Below are 7,338 nucleotides of genomic sequence, written 5' to 3' on the forward strand. Positions count from 1 at the left end.
CTAGTAGTATAACTCAGTACTCAGTAAGCTTGATTCGATGCGAGGTCAGAGCTGTCACTATGGCTGTTTGGTTAATAATATGAAGTCTGAACCGGACCTCTAGCATGGGTTATATTTACCTTACGCGATGAAGGGTCTCCATTCTATGTGATCATATATCATTTCACTGCTGATTTGTAGCCGTTGGGTTAATTACTTTGCTGGGCGTGGAATCTGACTAGGGTAGCAGCTAGCTAGCTAGCTGGGACGGGGGGAAGCATCCGAGCAAGTTCTTCCTTGTTGCTTTCGCGTTTCCGGAAATGGCCTGCAGCATAGTAGCCGGAAACGGGGAACAGTAGGCCGTCCCTCGATCCCGATTCATCGACCCGGAATCGGATTCGGGAAGGAGGTCGGATTCAGTACGATTTGATGAAGATTCGGCGTCCCCACAGTCTGCTCCTCGATTCAGGTTCGAGGATCCAACAGCAAAAACGCGAGGCATAATTTACTCACGCCGTCGTTTTTTTTCTCAAGGACTCCTCGGTCTCCCTCCAGTTCATTAATTGCAAGGGTCCCATTAACAGCAAGAAATGCTGACCGTCACGGAGTCGTCGTTCTTTAGGAACTGTGTTCCTCGACCCATGATACCGTACCGGGTTCATCGTACCCAAACGGATTGGATCGCGTCCCCGCTATAAAAAAATCGTTCGAGAGATGTATACCCTCGTTGTATCCTATTTTTTTCAGCCACCGACTCTCATCCCTCGTTCCTGTTCCTTGTTCCCACCGTACCGGAAACATGACAACTATGGCTTGCAGTGGGCAGAGAGAGAGAGAGATAGATAGAGATGCATGTGCACCCAGCCCATCAGCGTCGATCCAATTGTCATGCGTCCCCTACAATTTGCACATATGTGAGTGTCGCTTCTCAGATGAAGCACAATTTTCATGCCGCACACAAAAGTGAGAAATTTTTTGAGCACACATCCCTTACATCCACACAAAAGTAGTTATTTGCTTCAAGTAGATCCATTGATTCCATGTACGCTATTGCTAGCCATGGATGGCAGGGGGTTCATCACATGGTCATTGATGCTGGTGGAGTACGTAGGATTGTTAGTGCTAGCCATGCTCAACAACCAAATCAGAATTGACCATGCTATAGCTACTTACTTAACTTCCTAATCGGTGCCTCTCACCTATACTAGCTAATTCTGGCACACGCGCGCGCTCTCACTCCGGAGTAAAAATGGACGCCAGCCAACCACCTCCACCAGTCAAATTCACTCTCATCGATGCTGGTGGAGTACGTAGGTTGCAGGTGTGTGTCTACTCTTTTCTAGGACGTTTCACGCTTCAGGAAACGGGCACACATGCATGATTCCATGTGCCGCTGTGCCCGCTCTTTCATGCGTGGTTCCTTTTTTGCCCTTCTTTTACTTTCTTTCTTTGCACTTGGCTACTTACATTCTGTGGTGTCATTTCATTATGAGCAGTGATATACGGACGGTAGGTTTTGAGCCGATTCTTGAACGATGGATCAAGTCATCCATTAGATTGCATCATTTTGCAAATCACCAGCGTACAAGATGAGCATCGTCCAGATTTCGTCCATGCACTGTCGTGTGCAGAGCAATTTCTTTTCATTATTTGCCTTTTGGTTCCACATGCAGCTCCGACTTCTCTATCGCAGCTTTTGTCAAATTGTTAGTATAGAGATACCCACGTGTCTTGCAAACCCTAAGAAAGGGGGTAGTTTGCATGATAAATGTTATGTCTAGCTAGCCTTCGCTGGATGTGGCGGCGCCCCTGCCGTAACGATGACTCCATGAGTGTGGTTACAACGGATGGCGCTCTCCGGAGGTTGCGCTGCACTATGCCAGTGCGAGGCTTGCCATTTTCTCATGCGAAGCGCTTCAACAAAATCGGAGCTGCCTGTCCTTGATGTCGGCAGTCGATTATTTGGCTTTGGCCTTTGAGGTCCTTGTGTGTCGTTTGTTCGGCAAGCTCTTGACTGGTCGTCCATGGTGAAGTCGGAATTGCCTGCTCGGTGAGAGGTGACGATAAAGACATTGCGGGTAACCTCGACGGTGTGTGGGGTCTTGTGGGTGTCAGATCGGCTGTGTGCCCTTTTGAAGGTGTGTTGTAATGGTTTTCGCTATGGTTTCCGTGAATTATCCGGGCAACTCTCTTCTACTTTTTAATGAATGGGACCCTAAGGGACCGTGTTTTAGAATCAAAAAAGACAAACACAGTACAAGTTATTTATCATAAAAAATATATAATTCAAATATAAAAACTAGCAAGATAACCCAAGCATTCGCACAACACGGTTTCTGTTTTTATATTTACTGTTATGTTTACTCGAATTTCAAACGACATGAATTTATACATTCAGAAAACACCACTATTTAGTATTTTTGAAATAATCACTACAGGAAAAGCACATTTTGCCTTATGTTTCTCGGTTCGCCGAGCATTTTATATCGGCCACCCAGCATATGACCATACAATTCGTGCTTTGGCGTACCGCTACTTACGTCGTGACACGGCCCAAAAAACATGCGTCGTAGATTGGTCAAAGCCGAGTATGATCGTAGCCCGCATGGCATACAACAACGCCACGTGGTCGTGCTCGCCGAAGGTCATGGAGCCGTGATGGGTTCGTACGTAAGCCGTGTGCCGTCGCCAAATGTCGTGTGCCTTCAACAACACCCACACACGGCGTAGTTGCGGTGGTCAGCCTTTCACTGTAGGCGGCTGGCGGTTGTTCACATGTAACTCCGGCGTCGTGGCCATCTGGATTCCGATGTGGCCGTGTGGATTCAGCTACCGCCATTAACGGAGGCATAAAACCCAAACCTTCCTCGCCAGCATCCCTCCCTCACCTACAAATACATTCCCTCACCGCAGGCGGGACTCCCCTCCCTCCTCCTTGATAGATTCGCCGCCGCCTGCCCCCGAGCTCGACGCCGGCCACACCTCAACCACAAAACTCGACGCCCGTGATCAAGACAAACCACACCGGTCGAGTTGAAAGATCTTCCATTTATCATTTTTCCTACTAATTAAGTTTTGTCATATGTTAGTTTAGGTTTGCTTGATAGGTAGATTGGTTTAATAATCTTCACAATGCTTTCACTACAAATAATCTTCACAATGATTTCTAGTTTAGGTTTGCTTGATAGCTATATATTAGATAGGTTTAATTTGATGTAGATAGATGCTAGAGTTTACAATATTGATAAAAACTTGTTATGGATAGGAATTGTATTTTTTTAGTACCAAATAAGTTTTTTCATATGTTAGCATGAATTGATTTTTTTTCTTCATATGCATATGCATACATTCTAGAATTCGTATATGTCGACAAAAGTGATTAATTATAACGGGGGATACATATATGTGAATCATGTTTGTAATTAATTAAAAACATGCTAAAATATGTTTTTAATTTAGTTGTATATATGTTTACAGATGGACGGCAGTAAGGCATGAGACGGGCTCAACGAAGCGTTATTAGCATTTGGCACGTTGTTCTGTTGGCCAAAATGAAGGAGATCGCTTCCTGGTATGACAGCAACAGGGCCATGGTTTTGTAGGCCAAAATCATGCTCGGGGTACCACGAAGTACAAGCGAGAGACCGGATGAAGCCCGCCTATGGTGGTGATACTAAAGTCAGTGTGACGGAGATCCAACACAAATCTTCGACGTGTCACTTCAGAAACGGGGCAGTTGGGCGTGAAGGTTCATCAGTTAGATAGAGTGCGACACCACCAGTTGTAGGTGACAAGAGTGAATCTAGTGAAGACATGGGCTCAACCTTGGTTTGAGAGGTCACTATGACCAACACAAACACACACACCAAGAGGAAACCATCATGATCAACCCCCTCACGAGTTTGGTCAAATGCGTAGACCGAGCGGGCCCCACAGTTCGACGCATCGTTGAATATGAAACGAGGGAGGGTCGGAACACCTCCCCCACCTGCATGTGTCACTATATACGTATAAAAGGGTGGTGTGAGGTTTAAATATCCAACACAAATCTTTGATGGGGTAGTTGCTTCACAAACGAGACGGTTGGGCGCGAAGGTTCCTCGGTTAGCTAGAGTGCGACACCACCGGTTGCAGGCAACGGGAGAGAATCTAGTGAAGGAATGGGCTCAACCTTGGTTTAATTGACGGGTCACTATGATCAACCCAAACACACACCAAGATGGAACCACCATGGTCAACCCCCTCTCGAGTTCGGTCAAAAGCGTAGAATGTGTGGGCCCCGCGGATCGGGCATCATCGTAAAGGAAACGAGGGACGATCGGAATACCTGAAAGTTATGCACATTAGGTAGTAGCAATGAGGAAGTACTTTGCCTCTTGATTGTCTTGAAGACAAGTCCAAAAACTTGTTGAGTTACCATTGTTGCCATCTATGAGTAACAATTTAGTACAAGTGAACATGTAAAGAAACATGGCAGCAAGATCAACATGAATATACTATGAAAGCGCACACCATTATATTTGTTTCGTATGCAATCTTGTGAGCACATTAGAGCCTATAACATGTCTGGAGTAAGACTACAACGATGATCACTTAGAACTCTAGCGCTTGTACTAAATGTTGATTCCGAAGCAACATTGCCGACTGGAATTGCAAATATGTCAAGGACTAGCATCCGCAAAGTAGGATAGCGTGTTTCAGCCACTTTCGACCAATCTAACACATTAAATTTTTCTTGTGAAACTGTAACTAGCTCATCTTCCAAGTACCGGACTCATATTTCATCCTAGAAGCTGTTGGCCTTTTTTGAACAACCCACTTATTGAAAGTGACATAAGGGATGTGGCTTGAATAGAATAAAAAGGGAAGAAGGGGTTGATTCATCGTCATCTTCTCAAGATTGTATTCCTCTAACAATTTGCATAACTTGACAACTAAATCTGCCACATACACCTCACAATCTGCAGATCCATGCAACATTGCAAACCAAACAAGCAACATCTCATTGCAAACCAAACAAGCCAGGTATTGGGTATGGGTAACGTCATATAGTCCTAATCCCCCACCGAAACAAGCGCTAATCTTCTCGGGCCACTGCTCCGGTAGTTTTATCGGCCCTCTGAGATTCAATGGGGCCTACTGGGCCAGTATTAGGCTCCCGTGCAACGCAAAATCGGAAAACTCTAGAACAAACTTGAAGCTCGCGACCTTGGTTTCCTTCGGTCACAGCCTCGCCTGGCGGCGCCTCTCCATGGTTGTCCGACCTGGATGCCAACCGATGTGGGGCTTGGACTGCAGTGGCGACTGGCTAGGTTTGCACCAACACGAGGGACATCGCCTGCTCGGTCTGTTTGGTTGCACGGACGCAACGGACAGAGCCTTGTGGATATTACAACTCGTATATCCGTGTCCCGTTATAGATTAATTACCTACAGGGCACGGGTAACGGTTAACCATTGTGAGCTTGACCCAGAGCCATCACTATCATCACGTCGCTCCAATGGATGATCCATTGGGTTGTTTGATTAGTGTATTTTTTTTAATATAATTTGAACTCTGTGAGAGTCGATTTTCTAGACCTTTTCCTCTCTTATTCACGATGCATGGGCACCTTTTACTACTCTGTTTTTTTTTCACACGCACGCCTGACAGAGGCACAGAGCGAGGTTTCATTGTTGACCATGAATGACCCCCCAAAGGCCGCAGGCCACACAAGTCACAACGAGTCACCAACGAGGCAACGACCACTCCGCTCCACATTCAAAATGGCTTTGAGAGTTTGGCGCATGTTCAAAGATTGGCTGGGTCTCTATAATGTGCATTCTAGTGATTGGAGTGACGCGACTTCTGTTAAAGAGTGGTGGAGCCACAATGCTACCAAGAAGACACAATCACGAAAACCACTTGCTTCCTTGATGCTTCTTATCTCTTGGGAGTTGTGGAATCAGAGGAATGCGCGGATCTTTCGTAATACTGCTGTCCCTGTTGGAGTTATTGTTGCTAGGATTAAAGAGGAAGCGTCATTTTGGAGCACGGCGGGGACGAGGCACTTGAGTAACATAATGCCGCAAGAGTGATTGTTGTAATTCGGCCATGGGCCTTAACCTCTTAAACTTCTCTCTTAATCAATGAAAATGGCAAATCTTTTGTCGCGTTTAAAAAAAAGGCTTTCGAAGCGGAGGTCTCCAGGCTGGCTGCTCGTAGCAGCCAGCTCGCCGGCGCGGGTGAGGATGGCGGTGGGGGCACTGGCACGCAGCCGCGCCGCCCGGGCCGCCGCAGATGCCATGGTCTACCTCTTCGTGGGCACCATCTGCGTGCTCTCCGCCGCAACATTCCCCTGCGCCGTCGCATTCCGGGCCTGCGGCGGGAACTGCAGCGTGGCCGCCGCGATCTTGTTTTACTCTGGTATGCTCTCGCTGCTACTCAGGGTGCCAGCGATGGTGCTTTTCTTCCTGCGCGCCGCCGGCAGCGAGGGGTACTCGTCGCCCCTCCCGCCCCGCCCCGCCAAATCGACGTCGCTTATGACGTTGATGACTGTGAAATGTGATAGGTCAAGGATGATGCTGTGGAGGATCGCTTCCGTGGGTGGCCGCTACACCGGACGGCTGTACCGATCTGGAGGTTCTTCGTCGTGGCGACGTCGGTGGAATTCATCGGGCTCGTTCTTCAGACGTGTGGATTTGCGGAGGTTTCTTACCTTCTCCGTGCCGCGGCTCTGTTGTGCAAGCTCCTAGTAATCGTCCTCTTCTGCAACCGTGCTGCTGTGGCGCTGTGGAGGATGAATCCTCGACAGCCGGCTGCAGTTGCTGCTGTTGTGTACTGGGTGTGTGCGGAGTAGTAATCTATCTAGTGTAGTTGCTTCACCTTCAGTGCTTCTTAGTTCAGTGCTGCCTATATGAGTTGACGTATGCTCTTATGAGTTGCATAATATGGAATCAGGTCCCTCAGTTCACTGCCTATATGACTTGACGCACGCTCTGATGAAGAGCTTCCATTCTATGTAATCACTGCCCTCCTTGCTTAATTAATCCGGTGGGTTAATTGCTGGACGTGGAATCTGTCTAGGCGCCGGGTCGCAGCTGGGATGGAGCAGCGCTGAAGGGCGTGTGAGGAAAGATAGATGGCTACGTGATGCGTGCGCGTCCTGGACGGTGTGCTTCTTTCACGCTTCCGGAAGAGCAATGCTACACATACGTAGACATTGTTGGCGCCGAGCCCTAGCTTGCTCTTTGCGCCGGTGCCCAGCTCCCTCTCGCTCTCTTTCTCTCTCGCACGAACGAAAGTAGAAGAAAGAAGAGACACATGACATGGTGGTGTTTTTCCGGCGCACATACGCCTGCCGCACGAACGGCTTCTTTC

This window comes from Triticum urartu, chromosome 6 (assembly GCF_003073215.2).
Source record: "Triticum urartu cultivar G1812 chromosome 6, Tu2.1, whole genome shotgun sequence".
Classification (NCBI taxonomy): Eukaryota; Viridiplantae; Streptophyta; class Magnoliopsida; order Poales; family Poaceae; genus Triticum; species Triticum urartu.